The sequence below is a fragment of the Felis catus genome, chromosome A2, assembly GCF_018350175.1.
Source record: "Felis catus isolate Fca126 chromosome A2, F.catus_Fca126_mat1.0, whole genome shotgun sequence".
Classification (NCBI taxonomy): Eukaryota; Metazoa; Chordata; class Mammalia; order Carnivora; family Felidae; genus Felis; species Felis catus.
In genome coordinates, this window is record NC_058369.1 from 72,191,769 (window position 1) to 72,216,807 (window position 25,039).

General features: G+C 46.3%; 1 protein-coding gene and 1 long non-coding RNA gene across 3 annotated transcripts in view; both read left to right on the forward strand.

Moving 5' to 3' along the window:
* The window catches only part of GLI3 (GLI family zinc finger 3), a 280,783-nt gene that overhangs the window by 31,047 nt on the left and 224,697 nt on the right, over positions 1 to 25,039 (forward strand). The window lies entirely within an intron of this gene.
* LOC123383824 lies at positions 10,724 to 14,778 on the forward strand. The gene is made up of 3 exons (XR_006594074.1): positions 10,724 to 11,212; positions 11,599 to 11,737; positions 13,439 to 14,778. It is a non-coding gene; the product is annotated as an uncharacterized LOC123383824 (long non-coding RNA).

Here is a 25,039-nt window from a genome sequence, read left to right on the forward strand (position 1 = left end):
CAGGCCTTACTGGAACCCGATGGTCGTGGGCCACACAGTCGTGGTTGGTCCTCGGCCGCGTCCTCGCAAGGTGACTCCATCAAAGCATGCACACATGCACACTCCTTTGGCATCCACGTTCTGCATTCATCTTCAGAAGTAGTTTTTAGAAATCTGCCCCTTCTCGGAAGATGCTTAGGAAATAGCAGTTGGTAAGACCTAACAGGTGTTTGCTTTACTCTCACCTTTGTTACTTTACCTTGTTCTGGAAGCAATTTAATTTTAGCTTTGTCTCATCTGTCTTGAATTGAAAGTTGCCGGTACATCGATAAGTGCTTGAGTTAATGCAAATATCCCTTGTATTCTCGCAGGAGAAATACCGTGCTCCGCTTCCCTGCATCAGGCTGCATTTTTATCCAGTCCCAGCAGCTGCCCTCTGTATTCCCTGATAGTGGTATCTGTTCCGTGGTGGCTTTTTCTGCTGAAATCAATCAATGCCAGGGTCAGGGATTAGGAGTGGGTTGAGGCTCTTTGTTATTTGTTTGTTTATTTGTTTGCTGGTGTTGTCGGGAGAACTTTGATAGCAGTGGAAAAGGCCTAAGGGATCTTGGCTTTCTTACTTTTGACCTTAAGTTACCCTGACCGTGGGGTAACCCCAGCTAACTAATAAGTAGGGGTGCTGGATTTAAGATGATGCTGGACATGGCCACATCGAAGAGAAAAAAAGGTGGGTGAGGCATATGGTCTCGGGGCTGTGTGGGATGTGTTTCTGTGCCACATGTGTAGGAAGCAGAACTCCTAAAAAGAAGACCGTCACACACATCTTGAAGAACGCCAAGTAGCAAAACGTACACCCCTTTGAAGATAGGAAGTGTTGCCATCAAAGGTGTAATTCCAGTGGTTTCTGAAGCCTCAGCTTTGTTCACTGGAAAGCATGCCCACAACCTGCTGCCTAGAGCTTTTGGAAATAATTGAGAGACACGACTCTTGCGTCTTCTCCAAATTTCAGATCATTCAGTGTTTTGTTGGCCTTTTGTCTGGGGAGATACGCATTCACCAGAGCCATGCCAATAAGTACAGAAAATTTGCCAGCCCACAGAGAAATTCGAACTTCCCTTTTTTCCCGCAGGAGTGTCTCAGGGAAATCATGGATACAATAGAACTTTTCATGTCTAGACCCTGCCCAGGGGATTTCTGTCTAATAAGAACCTTTTCTTTTTTTTCTTAAGCGTACTCGAATGGAACAAAGCTCAGGAAGAGGTTGGGGATAGGATGCAGGGAAAGAAAATAGAGGAAACCCCGGACCATCCTATTTTCCCAACTCCTTGGTGCCCAAGTCCATGGAGTTGTAAATTTAAGGTTCTTTTTTTACTGCTATGCTGCCCATGGCCAACAGATACTCCTAAGGCCTTGCTAAGTGCCAAACATTGTATCTGATGCTGAAGATTGATAAAATATGGGGCCAGCTCTCAAGATATTTACACGTGGATGAGTAAACGGCCACATTACAGTGTACTTACTAGGTGTATGTAAGTGATGCCCACAGAGTGTCAAGGCAAGTCTCATAGAAGAGTAATACTTGAATTAGATCTTATAAAGGGTTAAGGTGGGGGCAGACAGGAGTTGTGGGGGAGTGGCTGGAGAATAAGATAAAGAAAGTCATTCCAGGCAGAGGGGAGCAGCCTTGGAAGTGGGGACGTTCTTGGTGATTTGGGGAAATGGTACCCGGCAGCGTAGGCCATGTAGCGGCTACGCATGGGTGTGCTTATGGAAATGCCATTGGAAGGGGCACATTGAGGCCACATAGTGGAGGCCTGTGAATGCACAGCTGATGAGTCCGGGCTTTATGCTTAATGTGAGTGGGAAGAGGGGAGTGAGAGCGTGTCATCTGCTTAAGTCGCTGGAGGGGAGAGTGGAGGCGTGGAGGCCCCCAGGCGTCCAGCGGGCGGTGCACCTGCTGCGGAAGTGGAGGGCAGAGGGAGGTCATGTCAGACGAAGGCAAGAGAAGCAGCAGAGAGAGAAGCGAGTGGGACCAGGGGAGGCCGGGATACGCGCAGGAAATCGGGAGAGGGGAGGAGGGGCCCGGTGGGAGGGAGCTTTCGATTTTAAGCCCTGTGACTTCCAGGGTGTATTGGAACCGGACAGAAAGGGCTCAGGAGGAAGACAGGCTGAGGATAAAGATTCAGGATTCATCTCAGAAGTATGTGGGTAGTAATGGCAATGGGAAGGAGTGAAAGGGAAGGGGACACAGCAGTGGGCGGGACTCGGGAGGGGCATCTGGCAGGTAAGAGGGGATTGGGCTAGAGGACCAGGACCACCGATGGGGCGGGGTGGGGGGGGAGATAGGGGTGGTGTCCAGGCTGATTTAGGTTAGGGGGATGCAGAAGTGAGATGGCAATAAAATGGACTGCAGAGGGAGGCCAGGCGGGTGGGGCAGGGGAGCTGTTCTGTGTGGGTCGCACGTTAAGGAGGTGGAGGACGCGTGAGCTGGAGATGTAGGATGGGCGTCCGAGTCGGGTGGTGGGTGGAGGGCAGTGAGGGGCACAGAGAGCAGGGGTGGGGGCCGTGACAGGCTGGCCATGAGGCTTTGCAGGACCCACGGGGCAGTGTTGATGGGCCGGCCTGAGTGGCCTGACCTTGGGATGTGAAGCTTCACCTGTGAGTGAATCTGTTGGTACAAACTAGAGGGAAGGGAGGGAGATGCAGAGATCCTGTGTCTGCCTGTCTCCATTTCCTCCGTGAATTTGTAAAGGGTGACACAAAGTAGCAGGAGTGGGTTTAGGAATGGCAGATTTTTGTGAGGAATGGGGAGTGCTGAGTATTCACAGGTAGGACCCCCGGGAGCATCAGGGGCCTGGCTCAGGGCGGACGTGACCAGGGTTGGACGGCATCTGTAACCCCATCGGCTGCAGCTGGGGTCTGGAGGAGGCCAGATGCAGGGCTCCTGTGTCTCCTCTCAGCCGGTCAGCGTGGTAACACACACACACACACACACACACACACACACACACACACACACGCGCGTGCAGGGAGGGTTCACACCCTGGGTCACTTATTTGCCCAAGAGGACAGTTCTGAAAGGCCCTCAAAGGGAGGAGAGCCGTGGCCTCGCCTTCATTCATAGGGATGTCCTGAATGAATCCACCATACTGCGTGGTTACTGATGTGCAATGGATAAAATCAGTACTGACTACTGCTCCGACATAAATTGCTTGCTTTTAGTAGAAACGCTGTCGTGCGTGGTTTTAGAACCAGGAGGGCTACCCGGTGGAGCAGTGGAGTGCATTGCTTTGTTGTGTGCGTGATCCTATGAATTTCAGGTGAGCTCAGATTTGGGGGATAACACTGACCAAAGATGGGCCAATGACCTTATGCTTGGAATCTTATCGCAGTCTTGTTTACTGTAAGAGTTCAATGTTGTTTTTTTTGTTTTGTTTTGTTTTAACGCTGGTTCCTATGTGTGTGTTTGTGTGCTTGTATCCACTTTGACCTTTTAAATTCTTTTATTTTGGGGGTGCCTGGGTGGCTCAGTTGGTTAAGTGTCCAACTTTGGTCAGGTCATGATCTCACGGTTTGTGAGTTTGAGCTCCGCGTCGGGCTCTGTGCTGACAGCTCGGAGCCTGGAGCCTGCTTTGGATTCTGTGTCTCCCTCTCTCTCTCTGCCCCTCCCTGGCTTGCTCTCTCTCTCTCTCTCTCTCTTTCAAAAATAAATATTTAAAAAATTTTTTAAAAACTTAAAAAAATAGAATACATTCTTTTATTATAAAAATAATTACTTTAAAATTATTTAAAAAATTAAAAAAATGTTTTCAATGTTTATTTATTTTTGAGAGAGAGAGACACAGAGTGTGAGTAGGGGAGGAGCAGAGAGAGAGGGAGACACAGAATCTGAAACAGGCTCCAGGCTCTGAGCTGTCAGCACAGAGCCCGACGCAGGGCTCGAACTCACGGACTGTGAGATCATGACCTGAGCTGAAGCCAGACCCTCAACCGACTGAGCCACCCAGGCACCCCCAAATTTTTTTAAATGTTTATTTTTTTTTGAGAGAGAGAGAGAACATGAGCAGGGGAGGGGCAGAGAGAGAGAGAGAGAGAGAGAGAATACCAAGCAGGCTCCACACTGCCAGCACACAGCGCAGTTTAGGGCTCTAACTCATAAGACTGTGAAATCACGACTTGAGCCAAAACCAAGTCAGATGCTTAACTGACTGAGCCACCCAGGTGCCCCTTAAATCCTTTTAATACAGAAAGCATATTAAAATCCCTTTTTTGTTGCCTGTTCGTGTATTGCTTAGTGTTTCTTAAAAGGAATGGTTAGGATTTGAATTTATGTCTGTTCAGAAGACATTGGAGAAATACTGAGAGCTGAGCTTTGCGCGCACACACACACACACACACACACACACACACACACACTCTCCTCTTCCTCCCCATCCCTAGTTGGTTTTCCTTAAAGGACTGCAGCTGGGCGGGAGCCCATGGCCATGATATGCTGACTAAGACCAGGGAGAGGGGAGTAGGGGTCCAGCTTCACGCTGACTGTCTTGGCAACTGGAGAAGGAACTGTGAGCTGCTGGGGGCCATCAGGTAGCCAGATGTGTGGATGTGATGAGGGAAGCAGCAGGGGAGGAGGGCAGAAGGGATGCCCAAGGATTGGACTAGGAAAACAAAACAGCGACGTTCCCCTGCCAGCCGGCCACCCCTCCTGGAGAAGGCAAATTCTTTTCCTAGGAGAATCCATCATTCCACGTGTGGGGAGGTCCTGCGCATAGGCTGCTCTGGGGGGAGGAAGCCAGAGCCGTCCAAACAGCAGGTTCTGCTTGCCCGAAGCCCCGTGGAAACCCCAAGAAGTGTCGAGAGACCCCAAGCACCCAGGCATCCTCAACGCTGTGTGACGGCCTGCCCTGTGCAGCCTGCAGGACCAACGAGGCAATTTCATGGTTTCTGGTTCTCTTCTTTCTTTGTTCTGTTAATGATGACGGAGTGACAGCTTTGAGGATTTTGCTGTGGGGACAGATACACATGTGGAGTCCTCGAAATTGCTTCCTGAAAAAGAGCTGGAGAGGTGCAGGAGGGCAAGCATTCAGGCGTCTGTGTTTCCTTTGGCCAAATTAGTTCAGTGTTTTCTGGATTCAGAAAGCATGACCATCGTATGAAACCTTGCAAAGAGCCTCTTGTGGCCAGCTCGGTTGTGTGGGAAAGGAGGGCAGAGTGAAGGAAAGAACCTGTGGGGTTGATGTGCTCCCACCCTGTGCCTTGTGATCCCAGCGGCCACGGCCCAGTATTCGTGTTGGCTCTTTCAAAAGAAATTCACAGCACTTTTGCTGAGATGTCCCTTGTTCGCCACAAATCACAGCCTGCCAGAACCAGATGGAGTCCTCTGTGCTAAACACCCATACCACAGGTGAGGAAACTGAGCCGTGGAGGTTGGCTTCCCAAGGCTCCCCTAGCTGGTCAGAAGCGGGACTGTCCCCAGGCTCCTGCTCTCCTGGCTCTCGGCCTCCTTCTACTCAGAGCCGGGTGGGGGCAGCGAGCCACACAAGTGGCGATACCACACTTCGGTGTCTTGAATCAAAACACCAGAAGCGGCAGCTGCCGCACAACGTGAGCGGTGGTAATTTTCTGTTGGGTGATGTGTCGTTGCCAACCACGACGAAGTCCCCATGAAATACGTACACATACACAAGTTGTACAAGTGCCGCTGAGCATGTGTCGTCTCTGGTTCTGTGTCAGTACACAGCTCGCGGGTGTTTCCTCTCTGAAATCTGTGTCCTTTCTTTGCCATTAGAAAACTGAAACACATGATTCCATCTCAACGCAGCAAACTGAAAAAGGGCTACTTTGAAATACACATGACAGTCTCTGGAAACACTTTAAAAGGCACGACAAGCACTCAGTAGAAGGGTCGTCTTGTGTCATTGCCCATGGCCAGTGGGTCTTGGGATGGGGACCTGCATCGCCTGTCTTACAGCTGTGGCGATGAGAGTTCTACCACTTGGACTCATGTGTCAACTGCCTACAAGTGCTGGCCACTCACTCTTTATTCATTGATGTTGGAAAATTCTTTTAAGTTTATTTATTTATCTTGAGAGAGAGTTTGAGCAGGAGAGGGGCAGAGAAAGAGGGAGAGTCTCGAGCAGGCTCCACACTGTCCGCACAGAGCCCATGCAGGGCTCAAACTCATGAAACCGTGAGATCATGACCTGAGCTGAAGTCACGAGTTGGACACTTAACCCACTGAGCCACCCAGGCAGCCCAGATACTGGATAATTCTGAAATGCTCACCGTCTTGTTGTTTCTCAGATCCTAGAGTCCTTTGTGCGTTTTCGTGTCTCTGTTTTCAGACAGGTTCGTCTTGAACCAGTCCAGATATGAATGTCTTTTTTTTTTCCCCCCTGGAAAGTCCTGACTGAAGGAGATTCTTCTGTCTCATGTTTTTCCCACAGTGCCCAGGAAGTCATGAGAGAGCGAGAATAAAACTCGGAGCCTGGGCCTCTCTCACAGACTAGCCTGTCCAGTGTGAGAAGCATCTTTTCAGACCCAAGAAAACCATTCCTGCCAGCCTTATTGTAAATTTACAGAACTCGCTGGTCTGTGAGCATCACTTTTTATGTGTATACCACTGCTCCTTATAGGAGACAAGTTATTTTAAAAACAAACACCTAGGGGCACCTGGGTGGCTCAGTCTGTTAAGCGTCTGACTTTGGCTCAGGTCATGATCTTGCAGTTCGTGCGTTCAAGCCCCACGTCGGGCTCTGTGCTGACAGCTTGGAGCCTGGAGCCTACTTTGGATTCTGTGTCTCCCTCTCTTTCTGCCCCTTGTCCGCTCACAGTTTCTTTCTCTCTCTCTCTCTCTCTCAAAAATAAACATTAAAAAAACCCACACCTAATAATTTTTTTAAAAATGTTTATTTATATTTGAGAGAGACAAAGACAGAGAATGAGCAGGAAGGGGCAGAGAGAGAGAGAGAGGGAGACACAGAATCCGAAGCAGGCTCTAGGCTCCGAGCTGTCAGCACAGAGCCTGACATGGGGCTTGAACTCACGAACTGCGAGATCATGACCTGACCTGAGCCGAAATCAGACGCTTGACGGACTGAGCCACCCAGGTGCCCCCCCCACCCCAAACCTAATAATTTTTAATTGGCCAGCAATTTTCAGAAACAAAGTTTGCAGGTGAAAAAGTAGGGTCAGTGGAATTCTGACTTCAAAATCTTGGAGGAACGAAGCTTCTAGGGATGCAGTTGATGTAGAGAGAGGTAGAGGGGGTTTTCCAATCCATTCCATTCCCTCCGTTCCAAGTTGGTGGCCCTCCCTGAAGAAGTTGGAGGATGCTGAATAAACTTGGGCCTTGCCGGCAGAGGGTGGGGGGGATACATTTGCACAGAGAGGTACCGCGTGGACTGTGCCTACTCCGTGGCCATGCGTGGTGTCCACTCCCTGACTGGGAAACGCCTGCCCGCCCCCAGATTGCCCTCCACACCTCCGCGCCCTTCCCCCAGGTAAGGTGCCGAGTCAGTGATCCACCTTCCCGTAAATTCAAGCCTGCCTGCCCTTTCCCACCCTGTCCCAGTCAGAAGCACTTCAAACCACGGACGTGAGAGGCGTGGTTGATTCTCTGGTCTTCTGGATCCACGTAGAGTCGTGCTAATTCTTCTTCCACAGATACTTGCAAATATTTGAAGACGAATAAGCCCCCAGGGCCTCCTTCCCTACTTCTTTCTACCTTTTTTCTTTTCTGGGTTGGCTTTGAGTATTCACTGTATGAAAGTGTAGAACACAGCTGAGCGGGACCGCTTCTGTTCCTGCGTGAGATTCAGGCCGGGTTTGGGCACAGCCGCCTTTCACAGCTGATCCACTCCTCTCGACGGAAAAGTGCTCCCCTAGCTCACCTTTCACTGCCAAGTCCTATTTCTGCCACTCTATGAAAATGACTTGAGTATTGATTCTTTGGGCCTCAATTATAGGCCTCGATATTTATCCTTATAAAATTTCTTCCTCTTCGCCTCAGCCTGACGTGACTCTTGCCCTCAAAGAGCTCGCCACGTTGTTGATTTGCGAGGCTCAAGTGAAAAGAGAGGACACACGCGTGTGCGTACCCACGCACACACCCTCAACACGTGTCTGTTATCACCTCTCTTCTGTTTTTGCGCAAGAACCATCACGCATAAGAGCTCGCTTTAAAAGTTGTTGTGACCCTGGAAGCAAAACTGACAGAGACAGGAGAGGAAGGAGCTCAGAAGGCCTCGCCCAGCTTGGCTGGCGCTGAGGCCTGCGCGGAGAGATGTGGAACGGAGGGGAGCACTGTGTCCCAGGAAAATCAGAGTTCTCATTGCGCTTTAAAAAAAAAAAATTTTTTTTCAATGTTTGTTTTTGAGAGAGAGGGAGAGCACGAGCAGGGGAGGGGTAGAGAGAGGGAAACACAGAATCCGAAGCAGGCTCCAGGCTCCGAGCTGTCAGCACAGAGCCTGACGTGGGGCTCGAACCCATGAACCCTGAGATCATGACCTGAGCTACAGTCTGACGCTCAAATGACTGTGCCACCTAGGCGCTCCCTGATCGCGCTTTTAATGTGCTTCCTGCAGAGTTAGGAGAACTCGGTATCTTGTCTGTTGTTTACCTTGCGTACAAGCGCGTGTGTGTCAACAATGGAAATTTTTCATCTGCTCCCAAGCAGGCCGGCAGCCTGAAAATCATTTTCAGAAATTTTAGAAATGTTCGTAACCCAACTTTGTGGTGAGCAGGGAAAACCACATCTAACATTTGGATCAAACTGTGCGTTTTCAAAGCACTGCTGTCTCTTGCACGCCTAACTGGCATATTTCTAACTCTGTTCTTCAGATTTGCAGTGCATTGTTTTGCTTTTAGTTATTGACCAACTGCTTTATAGATGCCATTTGTTATCTATCATCATAGTAAATTTAGGGGGAAGAAATGCTTTGTCATTGTAGTTGGCAGGGAGATTGTCCCCAGCCTTTTCCATGGTGGAAAAAAGAAACTTTCTGAAAGAAGTTTGAGAATTTTAAGGTATGCATCTTCAGAATCATTGGTTGTGTTTTTTAAACATTTTTTTTAATGTTTATTTCTGAGAGAGAGACAGAGTGTGAGTGGGGGAGGGGCAGAGAGCGAGGGAGACACAGAATCTGAAGCAGGCTCCAGGCTCCAGGCTCCGAGCTGTCAGCACAGAGCCCGACCTGAGGCTCGAACTCAGGAACCACGAGATCATAACCTGAGCGGAAGTCGGATGCTCAACCAACTGAGCCACCCAGGCGCCCCTCATTAATTGTGCTTTATCTGATTATTTTTAAACTAAGAGTCCAACATTTTCTCTGCAGGAAAGTTAATCTGTGGATGTGTCGCACACGCATGTGTGCTCCTGTGAGCACATGTGTGGGGGAGGGCATGTCTGAAGGAGGCATGGAAGTTAGACCTTAAGAGGGATTTACTGATTCTTAAAGGTTTAGATATTAAACCAATCTCTTGAGGGAACTTCTTTGGTCTTGATATCTTCCAGGGCCATTTGCCTAGAAGGCCTTCAGTCCAGGTCTTGCCAAACCACCATGTGATGAGCTAGAAGCTGGTTGGAGAACAAACAGAACTTGCCCTGGCCTGTGAGGCCAGTCATACAATCCTCCCACGTCCCTGGAGTTCAGCACCCCTAGGGGGTGGCTCTGCAGCCCGGGTCTGACAGGTGGGGGAGCTGGAAAGACTCCCCCGCAACCTGCTTCCTTCCAGAGACCAGGCATCCGCTCTTGGCTCTCTGCAGTCCCCTCTCTGCCCTCGCCTGGCACCTCCTATCCCATTTCCTTTTTTTTTTTTTTTTCCAGAAAATTTGTCTCTCTCTGAAGGTATTTTACTTTTCACGTGTTTGCATGTTACTGTCTCTGCACCAGGATCTAAGCACTAAGAGCCTCTCCTGTGGCCTTTACACTGTACTTGTGCTTGGAACAGGGGCTCGCACAGTGTGGGGGCTCAATAAATACGTGTGGAATGGATGGGTGGGTCTAAAAATGACCTCAACCTGCACTTGGAGGGATTTAGGAGAATTTTCACTTCTTTTATAAGATGCTGTTCTGTATACTCTCTTTAGCTTCCTGTGGGTTCTATGAACTTGCAGAGCAGATGATTGTGCCATGTATTTTGGGGCAGCTACACCTATATTTACCAAGATCGTTCTAGTCTGCTCCCACTTTCAGTCTGTCTTTACGGTCTTTGACTGGTTTCTTTGGAAACACCACTGTGGGCTTAGTGAAGATGATGGGGAGCGAGAGCCTTCTGTACACATGGTGTGAGCCTTCAGGGGCTCTGCCAGGTTCTGGGACACCCCGTCAGGAAGCTGGTTCTGTCCAGAGTAGGAGGGCAGTGCTTGCTTCCACGGCTGGGATGGTGAAGCCTGAGATCGCCATCAGGCCTGGGAGTAGTGAGCTGCCCTCTTGCAAATGGTAAACACAAAGGTGGGCAAAGGTGGCCTCCTTCCTTCTTTGGAAAGTCAGTAGAGCTTCCTGCTCTAGGAGCGTGACATTTGTTTCCTGCTTTGAAGTTGTATAATGAAGACTAACTTGGGGAATTGTTTGAACATATGGCTTCAAGGCTGTCCAGTGGCCAAACGTCTCAGCTCTCTAGTGAGTGACTGGGTTTTTTTATTTTTTTATTTTTTTTTATTTTTTTTTATTTTTTAGAGGGAGAGAGAGGGAGGGAGGGAGAGGGGCAGAGAGAGAGGGAGACACAGAATCTGAAGCGGGCTCCGGGCTCCGAGCTGTCAGCATGGAGCCCGATGGGGGGCTCGAACCCACAAACCGTGAGATCATGACCTGAGCCAAAGTCAGATGCTTAACCCACTGAGACACCCAGGCGCCCCGTGAGTGACTAGTTTTGACTTCAGTTGTTTCCATCAGAGGATTAAAATAAGAAAAGGTCTTCCAGTGTCAGGTCCCCACACTCTCTAGAAAGGAGCTCCTGTGTTGGCGCTTTACCTTAGCTGAGGGATCTTCCTTATTTGGCTTCATCTTCCCTTGGTAGCTGAGACGTACAGCCTTTTGCCTGGTGTTGGTGCATTAGACAACGCCTCAAAATGGGGTAATTGTTGCCTCATTAGTCATCTGGCTGCGTAGACGTTGCATTGGCTGCTGAGAGGTTGTGAAGACTTTGATCTTTCTAGAGACCCTGGGAGAGGTCAGCTGCACTTCAGGGCATCGTGAGCAACACATACGGTGGAGAACTGTACTGGGTAAAGGTGAGTTCTACAGCTGGACAGACTGGGATGTGAGTTCTGGTCCTGCCCTTTACAGCAGGGAGTCGGGGCACTTGGTACCAAATACCAAATAAGTTTCCTTGTTTGTGAGGCGGGGATAACTGGCTACACTGTCTGAGAGTTACCACCAGGTGTGATAGCATAACGAGGAGGAAGTACCCACGTAGCTGTCAAGTCCACGTTCCTCTCCTTCCTTTTGGAAACGTGTTCCCTGGCTTCTTTCACGTTTTGTTCCATGAGTCAATATGGTGCCAGCCATTATTAAAATAGGTTTTTTTTTCTTTTTCTTTTTTTCTCCTCTTTCCTGTCCCCCCTTTCTCCCCCCCCCCCCCCGCCGCCTTCTATTCCTTCTATTCCCCCTCAATTAGAAAGGTCCAAATTCTCTAGCATCTCAAACGAGACGTGAAACCACCTGGAATATCTCTCACCAAGTTTACCAACAGAGTTTTAAGAGGAGAATTGGAGTCTTCCTGTCAGAAATGGTATTGTCTTCATCAGGTTCATGAGGTCAGAGCTAAGATGAAACGGAAATGGTAACATAGGGGTGACAGAGGTGGTGACCTCTTTAAAGTTTCCATGAATCAAACCTTTAATTCTTGTTAAAGTGAGTACTGGCCAATGTTTCTTGCAATATACTGTTGTGGTTGTTTTTTGCTGAATAAACATAGATTAATTAATTAATTTATTTATTCATTTATTATTAGAGAGAGCACGCTTGTGCAAGGGAGGGGGGTATAGGGAAAGAGAGAGAGAGAGAGAGAGAGAATCTTTTTTTTTTGAATTCTTTTTAATGTTTATTTATTTTGAGACAGAGAGAGACAGCGTGAGCACGAGAGGGGCAGAGAGAGAGGGAGACAGAATCCAAAGCAGGCTCCAGGCTCTGAGCTGTCAGCACAGAGCCTGATGCGGGGCTCGAACTCATGAACTGCAAGATCATGACCTGAGCTGAAGTCGGTTGTTTAACCGATTGAGCCACCCAGGCGCCCCAGAGAGAATTCTTAAGCAGGCTCCACGCTGAAGCCTCAGGCGGAGCTTGATCCCATGACCCTGGGATCATGACCTGAGTCAAAATCAAGAGCTGGACACTTTCAACCAACTGAGCCACCCAGGCGCCCCTAAATACAGATTTTTTGCAAGGTCTTTCTTGGGAGGTTCATCTTGCGGAATAAAATGTTAATCAAGATTGCTTTGTGGGACGATGATCTGTGTATCCTCTCATATATCTGCCGTCTCCTCCATGTTTCCCAAAGCTCCAACTTAACACTGTTAAGAATTGTTAGCTTACATCAGAAGAGCTGACCTGCAACTATGTTTCTTTGTTACTTCTTCCTAAGAGAGATTTATAGTGTACGGGTCCCCCCCCCCATCTGAAAGTAGAGCGTTCCTGTGAAACCTTTCTAAGTTGAAATGGTGTAAAATGAAGAAGAAACAATGACTGTTCATTTACATGGAAAATTTGGGGCGCCTGAGTGGCTCAGTCAGTTGAGCGTCTGACTTCAGCTCATGTCGTGATCTCATGGTTTGTGGGTTCGAGTCCTGCATTGGGCTCACTGCTGTCAGCGCCGAGCCCAGTTGGGATCCTCTGACCCCATTCCTCTCTCCCCGTCCACCTCTCACGCACTGTCTCTCTCAAAAGAAAAGAAATTTAGATGCAAAATTTTTTTTAGCATTCCCAGACCCAAAAACTACCTGTCAGGCTTTTCTGATACCTTAGGACACATCTTGCTAACATACAGAGAATAAATAGCGATAAAACAAACGTTCACAGACAGTGGTGTCTAGGTACTGAGTGCAGCTCCTGGGGAAGGGGCTGGAACAGTCTGGGATGTGCGCTGCCTCTGTAACAGCTCCCTGCAAAACACAGGCTGACTGCTAATTTTGCCATTTGGCTTTTTTTGGAAAAGCAAAAATCGTCCTCAGGTTTATGAAAACAGGTAGTAATGTTAGAGCAAAGTGGCAGGACGTGAACTCTTGAAAAGTGGGGGATACCTGTATCTACATTTAGATATAGGCCCCTTTAAAAAGTATTTCCCTTTCTTTTTAGGACCATGAAGTTATCTTTAGTCGTAGCTAAGTGAATAGGCCCAGAATTGTTTCCTGAAAAATCTCGGGGACCTGCCTCACTTATAGATGTGCTACTTAACGTTAGTGAGGATGAGAGGTTGTTTGCTTTTCTAACTATTCATTTTTGCATTTCACTTTGTTTAGCTTACTTGAGACACTCCACCTGGACAAGCTGGCAGCACAATCACGTTTGAAAAATGATCGAAATGGAAGTAAATTTAATTACAGCCATTCTAGCTAGAGCCAAGATACATGGAGCATGACATACTGTGTCTTTTCAGTTGGCCCATGTGTCCTGCAGGGTGAAGACAGTCAACCAGATTTATTGAATGCCTGTTGCTTCATCCATTAATTTCTAACGTGAATAGTTTTTGAAAACATCGTATGTACCGGACGTTGCTTTTGCCACAGTTGCTGTGATGGAGCGTAAAGCAGGGGCGCTGACATTGTTGGGACTGGAGGTGGGCATCTGGGAAGACTTTCTGGAAGAAGAGATATTCACTCTAAAACCTATAAAATAAAAAAATAATAATAATGAATTGGAAGAAAGCCAAGTAAGAAGAGTTGAGGAGGTGGGTACAGAGGGAATTAGGTTCCAGACAAGCAGCAGGTGAAAGGGATCCTTGTGTATTTAAGCAACTAAAATAACCCCAGCGGAGCTAAGGAATGGAGTGAGAGGGGGTGTGTGTTGTTGAGACTGGGTCTTGGTTGTGGAGGTCCAGGATGCCTTGTTTGGATTCTATCCAAAGGGCAGATAACATGTTTAAGCATGGATGATAGGACTGTATTTGGGTTATATCACTACAGCTGTAGTGTTTGTAACAGGGCAGAAGGGGGCCGCACAGAAGTCAGGAAGACCTTGTAGGCTACTGCATGAACTCTCACGCGCTCGGGTGGTGGCTTAGACTCCTTGGTGGCAGTGGGAGGAGACAAGTGGAATGCACTAGAGACACGAGCTTGAGTTTGGCAGGGTGTATGTAATAGGGCTGTGGGGGTGAAGGAGGGACCGTGAAAGAGGCAGTCCAGGACTGTAGGGTGGGCTTCTTGGATAGATGGTGGTGCCTCTCGCTGAGACAGGAGCGGGAGCGCTGTTGGAGACTCTAAGGGCCTCACCTTGACAGGTGGTTCACCGCCATCCAAGTGATTGGAACCTTGGGAAAAGAGGCTTGGGTTGGAAGTGTTGATGGTCATTGGGAAGGCGTGAGGTCACAGAAGCAGAGCAGGAAGACACCACTGTAGGCCTGAGCCCCATGGGACAACAGTGCACACCCCCAGACAGGGGAAGAAATGTCTTTCTGAAAGAGCATGGTTAAATGAGAATGTGTGTAAACCATCAAGTTTGGGCCCATCCTTTCTAATTGTATTTATGTTTTCCTTCTTTCCTCAGTTTGTTCTCCTCATTTTGATACTGTACAGGCAAGAATGTGTCCATAATAAGGTTGATCAGCATTAGAACAAATACAGTGTGAGAGGGAAGGTTCTTTTGAAAAAAAAAAAAAAAAAATTGCTCTGCAGCGTTGATACTGGCTGGAAAGAGGGCAAGGCCCAGAGATTTATGGATTTTTAAAAGAAAATTTTTAAGGTTTATTTATTATTGAGGGACAGAGAGAGACAGAGCATGAGCATGGGGGAGGCAGAGAGAGGAGGAGGCACAGAATCTGAAGCAGGCCCCAGGCTCCAAGCTGTCAGCACAGAGCCCGACGTGGGTCTCGAACTCACAGACCATGAGATCATGACCTCAGCCAAAGTCAAATGCTCAACCACCTGAGCCACCCAGGCGCCCCCCATTTATGGATTTTTTAATGTTTATTTATTTATTTATTTATTTATTTTCAACGTTTATTTATTTTTGGGACAGAGAGAGACAGAGCATGAACAGGGGAGGGGCAGAGAGAGAGGGAGACACAGAATCGGAAACAGGCTCCAGGCTCTGAGCCATCAGCCCAGAGCCTGACGCGGGGATCGAACTCATGGACCGCGAGATCGTGACCTGGCTGAAGTCGGAGACTTAACCGACTGCGCCACCCAGGCGCCCCTATTTATTTATTTTGAGTAAGAGAGAGAGAGAGAGAGAGAGAGCACACACGCACGCAGCAAATGGGGGGAGAGGGAGAGAGAGAATCCCAAGCAGACTCCACACTCAGTGCGGAGCCCAACATGGGATCATGATCATGACCTGAGCCGAAATGAAGAGTCAGATGCTCAACCAACCGAGCCACTCAGGCACCCCCGTTATGCATTTTTAAAACGTAAAAAAATCACTATTATTGTCAAGGGCCAGAAAGCAAAAGTATCCATAGGAAAGATAAATATCAGCTTATGTGCTGTTTTTGTATTTCTGGGAGGGGCAGGAGAGAGGAAGTCCCCTTTTCTTAAAACTGTCTGAAACAAATATGGGAACATGTTCACATGGCTTAAATCTGGGTTGTAGGTAGCCTGGAAAATTCTACCGTATCATTATTAGTACTTTTCTGTACATTAGGAATGTTTCATCATTAAAAGTTTTAAAAAAGAAACAAAAATCAGATGGGACGGTGTGTATGCTGACTGCCTGGGTTGTTCAGCTTTAGGAATCCTTGGAGGCCAGACAGGTTATAACAACTAGTAATAAACCAATAATCAATGTGTTTAAAAATAAATAATGAGTTAAAAGGCGTGAGAGTGTCCAGTCAGCCATCCACGCACATCGCTGTGTTCGGAATCCTGGCCTTCGGTGGCTGTGGATGTTCAGATAATTCTCCATTAAAAGTTGCAAAAACAAAATCAAAAACCTCTATTGCTTGTCTGCACAGAAGAGGTCCACAAAGAAGCAGATTCTTTCTACACGGAGGTCTTTACTTTCTGCTCACCTTTTGCTACAAGTCTAATTCCTGAGTAATTGGAGTTAGGAGTGTTTTGATTTTTTCTTTTTTTTTCCTTGGAGCTGCTGATCAAAGGTGTTTCCATCCAAATGCAGGCGGGGGATGGCGCTCACAGAGGCGGGGGCTCGCGCTCACAGAGGCGGGGGCTCACGGGCAAGGGGGAAAAGGGGTGAGCAGCGCTTTGGGTCCAGGAGATAGAAGCTTCCTCCAGGGATTTTTAAAAACCCCTTTTGAATGGGCTCATTGTTTATAAGAACAGTTCCTTAATGGAAAAACAAAAAGGCAAGAGGGTCTGTAGCTTGCTTTTCTGCTTTTCTGGGCTGGCCTCATTGTTTATTTGATTTATCAAGTCTCTGAGTAGTTGCTCTGCTCTGTGACCTTCCTTTAGCTATTCCTTTAGAGTATCCATTTACTTTATTTAGAAACATAATATTTAAAAAAGCTGGAGCTGAGTCAGAAAATCATCACCTTTTTGATGTGGCCGTTTCCCCGTCTTTTGAAACCTTAAACTTGCTAAGAGCCCTGGAGCTGACTTGCAGTCTCTGAATCAACAAGGATTTCTGGGTCTGGCAAGGGCTCCCAGACGGTGGGCGGGCCTCCTGGGCCTGGGAAGCCGGGAGGGGGCAGCAGGTCTGCCCCAGGGTCCTCCAGTCTGGTTTGCACGCAATTAGAGAACGCAGTGCCCGGTGGATCTGGTGCTAAGTGGTGGAGAAGGGCTGCAAAGGGCCTCAGCTCAGGTGGTGTTTGGATTGTGGGGGAGCCCGGCGGAGGAGGGTTGGAAGGCCAGGCTGGTGTGCTCATCTGAGGAGGCGGCAGCATCATTTAGTACAGCTGCTGGATGATTCCTCGGCCTCGCTTTTCCAGGTTAAACGTGCTGTACGTATGCTGTCTTTTAAAGATGTGTTCTTTTTTCTAAGATAATTTTTTTTTAAGTTTATTTATTTATTTTGAGAAAAAGAGCGAGAGTGCGCAAGCGGGGCAAGGGCAGAGAGAGGTGGGGAGAGAGAATCCCAAGCAGACTCTGCACGGTCAGCGTGGAGCCAGACGCAGGGCTCTAACTCCCAAATTGTGGGATCATGACCTGGGCCAGAATCAAGAATCAGATGCTTAACCAACTGAGCCGCCCAGGTGCCCCGCGAAGATATTTTTTTTTTTAAAGGTTTATTTATTTTTGAGAAGGACAGTCCACGAGCAGGGGAAGAACAAAGAGAGAGGGAGACACAGAATCTGAAGCAGGCTCCAGGCTCTGAGCTTGTCAGCACAGAACCTGACGCGGGGCTCGAATCTGCGGACTGCGAGATCATGACCTGAGCTGAAGTCGGACACTTAGCTGATTGAACTACCCGTGTGCCTCTAAAATAATTTTTAAATTATTTTTTATACATCTGTTCTTCCCTTTTTCCCTTGCCCTTTTTTTTTTTTTATTTTTACTTTTTACTTCCAATGACAAAGATTCTAACTCTGAAGTTTGAAGACCAAAAACTAGGTATCAAACATGGTTTCGTCACCTTAACACAAGAACTGTTTTAAACTTTAGCCTATATTCTTTTTTTTTTTTAATTTTTTTTTTCAATGTTTATTTATTTTTGGGACAGAGAGAGACAGAGCATGAACGGGGGAGGGGCAGAGAGAGAGGGAGACACAGAATCGGAAACAGGCTCCAGGCTCTGAGCCATCAGCCCAGAGCCCGACGCGGGGCTCGAACTCACGGACCAAGAGATCGTGACCTGGCTGAAGTCGGAGACTTAACCGACTGCGCCACCCAGGCGCCCCTAGCCTATATTCTTTTGAGTCTTCATGCCCCTGTTGCGTTTAGGTTCTATGCGTTCTTTTGCATTTTGCTTATGTTTCTCAAAATAAGGGGCCACCAAAGGCGTACGCAGAACTCTATTAAGAAGGTGCTTGTAGGAACAATGAACCGCATGGACCCAAGCCTAGAGAAGACTGTGACTGACATCTGAAAGGACAGTTTACTCCCAGCTATTAACATTTCTTGACTGGATAGTCCCTTTTGTTTCTCGTAGAGGAACTTTAGAATCACGTTATTAAACTCCGTCTCTGCCCACCCCCCCCCCCCCCCATCCCCTGCAAGGAAATCAAGCAACAAAAGTAATACTATCTCTGTAGTAGATTGTGATAGGAATTACATTAAATCTATTTATTACTTTGGGACTAATTGACATTTTTATGAAAAATGGCATGTCCCTATTCAGATAGGGTCTTGTTTGTGACTGTCAGAAAGTTTTTGTTATTTTTTAGTGTCCTCGTATGGGCTGTATGTATTCCTCAATGTGTTTATTTCTTGGCATTGTTGCTTGAGTTAGGAGTGTGCCCTTAGGTTTAATCGGGAGGTGGTGGTGGAACTTGAGGGGACGTGAGGACTTGGCTTTCAGATGGCCTGCTTCTCCCACCGGCTCTGCCATTTGCCAGCAGTGTGCCTTCTGGTGAGACAGGTAATCCTGCTGAGTCTTGGCTTTCTCACCTATAAATGTGGATAATAATGGTATCTACCTCTTAGGGTTGTTTTGAAAATTAAACGAGTACTGTGTTAAGAACTTCACACCATTTCTGGCAGTTAATGCATGTTCAGAAATGATCTGTTTCTATTAACTGGTAATTGCTAGTAAATAGAAAAGCTGTTGATTCCTGGATATTTATTTTCTATTTTATGGCTATATTAAATGTCTTATTTGTTTTAATAATTTTTCTGGTACATCTTCTTGGCTTTCTAGGTTACGCTGTAACACCGTGTGCCAATAAAAATATTTTTCTTCCCTTTTCAATTGCTGTATACTTGATTTCTGTTTTATATCTTGTTGAACTGCCTTCAGCCTCCTGGATAATAGTGATTAAGAGTGATGATAACTATCTTGGCTGTTATTTATTTATTTTTTATTATTTTTTTAATCTTTATTTTATTTTATTTTTTGGGAGAGAGAGAGAGAGAGACAGAGTGAGAGCAGGGGAGGAACAGAGGGAGAGGGAGACACAGAATCTGAAGCAGGCTCCAGGCTCCGAGCCGTCAGCGCAGAGCCCAACGCGGGGCTCGAACCCACGAACCGTGAGATCATGACCTGAGCCGAAGCCGGGTGCCCAACCGACTGAGCCACCCAGGCACCCCTCTTGGCTGTTACTTTAACATTATTATTATTTTTTAATCATGCTAAGGGAATATCTTTCTAGTTTGGGTTTGGTACTTTTGTAACATTGGGTGTTGGATTTTACCAAAAACTTTTTCATAATCTTTTGTTTTTGTGATATATGGTTTTTCTCCCTTGACCACGTGAAGATCTTTTTACATTTCTCATAATGCTAATTTTAAAATTTCAGTGTATTTAAACTAAAAAAAAAAAAAAGAAAAGAGAAACCCATTGCACCATAACAGTTCACCCACACCCCCTTTCCCCTGCCTCTGGCAACCCAGATCTCTTCTCAGGATCTTGATTCAATGGGCTTTGTTTATATATGTGTTTCTTTATATTTAGATTCCACATGTAAGACAGATCATATGGTACTTGACTTTGACATATTTAACATAGCATAATGCCCTCAATGTCTGTCCACGGTTGTCACAAATGGCAAGATTTCATTCTTTTTTATGGCTGAATAATATTCCTTCCCTATTGAGAATGTGACTGCAGTGAACATGTGTGTGCAGGTCTCTTTTCGAGTTAGTGTTTTGTTTTCTCTAGATAAATACCCAGAAGTGGAACTGCTGGATCAGATGGTAGTTCTAGTTTTAATATTCTGATGAACTCCCTACGGTTTTCTATAGTGGCTGCACCAACTTCCATTCCCACCAACCAGTGCTGTACAAGAGTTCCGTTTTCTCTGCACCCCGGCCAACACTTGCTATTTCTTGTCTTTTCGATCCTAGCCATTCTAACAGGTGTGAGGTGATCCCTCAGTGTGGATTTGCTTTGCGTTTCCCTGATGATGAGTGATGTTGAACATCTTCCCACGTGTGTGTTGGCCATCTGTGTGTCTTCTTTGGGAAATGCAAATCAAAGCCACAATGAGATATCAGCTCACACCCGTTAGAATGGCTAGGCTCAAAAAGACAAGCAACAGCACGCGGTGGTCAGGAGGTAGAGAAAAGGGAACCCTTGTATATAGCACTGTACCTCACATTCTTGGTTCTTTTGTCTTGAATTAATTGACCACATATGTGTGGCTTTAGTTCTGGGCCCTCTATTCTGTTCCATTGATCTCTGTGTTTGTTTTTTACGCCAATACCGGGCCGTTTTAATTACTATAGCTTTGTAACATGGTTCGAAATCAGGGAGTATGATGCCTCCAGCTTTGTTCTTCTTTCTTAAGATTCTTTGGCTATTTGGGATCTTAGATGGTTCCATACAAATTTTAGGATTGTTTGTGGTCTTTCTGTGAAAAATGCCGTTGGAGTTTTGCATTGACTCTGTGTATTGCTTTGGGTAGTATCGACATTTTCACAGTATTAATTCTTCTAATCCATGAACATGGAATTCTTTCCATTTGTGTCTTCAGTTTCTTTTATTAATGTCTTGTAGTTTCCAGTGTATCTCATAATATTCTTAATCATGTTGTCTGGTGTAGAAGCTACTTGATTTTTTTAAAAAATTTTTTTTTTAACGTTTATTTACTTTTGAGACAGAGAGAGACAGAGCATGAATGGGGAAGGGTCAGAGACAGAGAGGGAGACACAGAATCTGAAACAGGCTCCAGGCTCTGAGCTGTCAGCACAGAGCCCGACGCGGGGCTCGAACTCACGAGCCGTGAGATCATGACCTGAGCCGAAGTCAGACGCTTAACCAATTGAGCCACCCAGGCGCCCCATAATCTACTTGATTTTTGATGTGATTTCATTTGCTAATACTGTACTTAGGAGCCCAATAGTTCTACTGTTTGTCTATAAGTAGTTTTAATTTTTAGTTTTTCTCCTTCGTTCACGTAGTGTTAGATTGTGACATTAGAATTGCATTAGTTTTTCAAATGAATTGAAATTTTTTTCCCAACGTTTTCCTTTAGAAACTTTTTCGTAACACGAAATCATCTGTCCTTTGGAAGTTTGAATAAATTCACACCTAAGACTACCAGGAACTAGGTCTGAAGCCTTTATTGGAAATCCTCTTGAATGGCTTTCTAGTTTCTTTGTTGTTATTGGATCCTTCATATTTTCCAGCTCTTAATTCAAGATTTTATGATCTGATTGCAATGAGTGCTTCGTTAAAAGAAACCCAGAGCTCTTCCTTATCCAGAGTCCTATCTCCTCCCCAGCTGGTGCTTGTTATTTTCTGTCCTTTTAATCGTAGGCGCACTTGCTAGTGGTCCTTCCGTTTCATCGTGCCCTTGCCCCGCAAACAACCTGCTTTGAAATGTTCTGATAAGTTATAATGGTTTTCAGTTTGCCAAGTCATAGTTCTTTTGACGTCACCGTTATTTTCACTTATTCCTGCTTTCTTTTTTACAACTTCTAAAAACTTGGCACATGACTTCGTATATTGGATTCTGTAACAGTAAAACTGTGCTTGCACCACCGGTTTGGTTACCATCTACGATGACTGTTCGTCATCGTGTGTGCAAACGTAAATATATTTTGCATTGTCCCTGTAGTTTTGCAAGCCATGAAATTGCACGTGTGTGTACACACTTAACTCTGGAGCATGAGCGTTCATTATAGGACGTACCTGAGTCTGTCAAGACGTAATACGATACGCTGGCTCTGGGAAAGACTGCAAGAGCGTGTTGATTTAGGCCATTGCTTCTCAGAAGCCGAGAAAGGAAATGGTTCATTCTGGTGCTGCTAATTGGCAGGGAGGAAGACAGACTCCTGTTATCCTTGCTAATTTACCCCAGGACTCTGTAAGATTTTGGTAAGGATATTTTCACTTCTGTGTCATCAGGTCTTAACTTGCTATTTTTTTTTTAACTTATTTCCTTTTCTTTATTCTTCAAAGCCATTGGAGTACAAAGTGGGTGTTCATACTAATACTTTACGTGCTTGAAGATACACGTTACGTTATCCGAACTCCCATGTTTTATTTTCTCCACTGATCGTTTTATTTTGTTTTGGGCTGAGGGCAGCTTTTCCTGATTACCTTTTACAAATGGAGAACAGAAAAAAAAAACAAACCCAAAAACTTTACTTTTGGAAGAGCATGATTAGTGCTTAGCGCAAGAGCTTGGCGATGTTAACTGTCGACCAGATCGTTCACTTTTGTGGTTTCTTGTCTCTTTCTACCTTGTCCTTACACATATTGACTTCCTGCACCACTTCTCCTGTATAAGGATTCTTTTTTTCTTTTAATATTTATTTATTTTGAGAGAGCGAGAGAGGAAGAGAATGCATGAATGTGCACGCAGGGGAGGGGCAGAGAGAGAGGAAGAGAGAGAATCTCAAGCAGGCTCCATGCTGTCAGCACAGAGCCTGATGTGGGGCTCAATCTCACCAACTGTGAGATCATGACCTGAGCCCAAACCAAGAGTCAGAAGCTTAACTGACTGAGCCACTCAGGTGCCCTGGATGAAGATTTCTGTACATTGCATATTCTTTTCTTGGTTGATGATTGTACAGTTTGAGTTTGCTCCTCCAAATATTCCACCGGTTGGTTGGAATAAATTTACTTTATCAGTCTTGTATTGTCATTTACTTAGAGTTAGTTTTTTAGATTTTTATCAATAAATAATATAAGAGCACTGTGGTGTTTTGCCTTGCAGCTAATTTATCGTTTCTCTCTCTGATTATTTGCATATACTTCTTAAACTGGAATGGCTGGATCAAAGAATACATATTCAGAAAGGCTAAACCAATTTACCCTTTCACCAGCAATGTGTACATTGATATTCTTAATCTTTTACGATGCAGTAGATGAAACAATAGAGTCCTTCTCCCCTGCTGGTTTTCTCAGGCTGTCGTAAGAAATTATGACCAACGAGGTGGCTTACAGAAATCTATCCTCAGAGTTGTGGAAGCCACAAGTCTGAAGTCGAGGTGTGGCCAGGGTCATAATCCTCTCCGGGGAAGAATCCTGGCCATCCTTGGTCCCTGACTGGTAGCTCTATCACTCTAATCTCGGCCTCTGTTTCATGTGGTGTTCTCTGTGTTTGTCTCTGTGGCTACTGGCCTCCTTGTAAGACACCACTCGTTGGATTTAGGGCCTGCTCCAATCCGGCATGACCTCATCGAATGCAACTAATTACATCAGCAACAACCCTCTGCGCAAATCATGTCGCACTCAGAGGTTCCGGGTGGACACGATTTTGGGGGGGCACACGTTATTCAAACCAATACAGTTGCTTTGATTTTGATTTTTTTTTTTTTTTGATACTAAAAGTAATGTAAATCTCATTGGAAAAGTAAAACTCCTCAGCCACAGCCACAGGAATGACTGATTACGGAACTTATTTTACTCTGTGGTGGCGGCATCTCCAGGGATAAACCTTATTCTTGATTTCTTGATAACCTTGTTTCTTGATTTCTTCTTCCTTATTCATGTAGATATTAAATAGCCATATCCTACATCTCAAACTTTAGCCCTTCAAAAAATAAAATATATGCGGGTTTACCTGCATAGGAGGCGCTTCCCTTATAATTTTATTGCTAACACTGTTTCTAATGATAATCGTTAACACTACTCAGTCGTTTTTATTCTAGAGAGCACCAAAACCTTTAAAAGCTCTTTTTAGGTATTCTTTTATTTAATCCCCAAATGTAGCTCTCATAAAAATGAGATGGCCTAGGATTTGAAAGCTGATATGGTGTGGAACCGGAAGTTTGCACTCACTGAAAATTCAGGTTTTTTAAAACATTTTTTAAAAGGTTTATTTATTTTTGAGAGAGAGAGAGAGAGAGAAAGAGAGAGCACGCACAAGTGGGGGAGGGGCAGAGGGAGAGGGAGACACAGAATCTGAAGCAGGCACCAGGCTTTGAACTATCAGCACAGGGCCTGATGCGGGGCTTGAACTCATGAACCATGAGATCATGCCCTGAGCCGAAGTTGGACGCTTTACCGACTGAACCACCCAGGCACCCCTGAAAATTCAAGTTTTTAAAGATGGTGTTGTCTAGGCTTAGAGGCCACCTCAGGTTATTTGTTGCAGATGTTGTGGGCCTTTTCATGGCGAGACATGATGAAGGACTCTGATTCCCGTCCCCTGGCACAGTCACACTGATGGGCCTCGAAGTCAGTGGCTGTCTGTCTACCGCAGTTTCGTCTGGGTGGCCGTGTGGTTTTCCAGCTTTCTGTCTACTGTGTCTTCCTGCTGCACATGACGTTGCCTTGGGAATGGAGAGGACCTTGAAAGTGCCTTTTTTTCCAGTGCAATCAAGAGCTTCACTGTCTTTTCTGTAAATCTTTCCTGTGTACCTGCCTGTGCACTGTGCTGGTCACGACGGACGCTCACCAAGGTGAGGAGGGCAGATTTCAAGCAATGCAAACTTCCGCCGGGCAGAGGAGAATACCTCCAAATTCTTTCATGATGCCATGCAACCAGTATTCTGGTTGGGAGTTTTTAAAAATGCTGGGGGGCGGGGTGGGGTGGGGCAGGGGAGACAGGAGAGAATGATCGCTTATTTCATCAGAAGGGAGTTGTCAGGGAAAGCCGACAAGAGGAGCTCAGATCCAATTGCTTTTTGTTTCAAATGCGAGCTTCTGTAGCGTAAAGCGGTGGTTTGTAAGAATATTGTTCGGCTCTGGAGTGCCCAGACACACTTGGAGCTAGAATTTCATACCTGTGGTTGCTGCCGATATGCTCGGGCTTGTGGGATCATTTGCTTAACACAGGGTGACAGGGAGGCTAAATCTACTCAGCCCCTGCTCCTCTCTGGGCACCAGCCAGCTGTTACAGAAGTGGCCGCCATAGTGCAGAGAGGGAGCCAAGTTGACTGCGGGGACAGGTCAAGCCC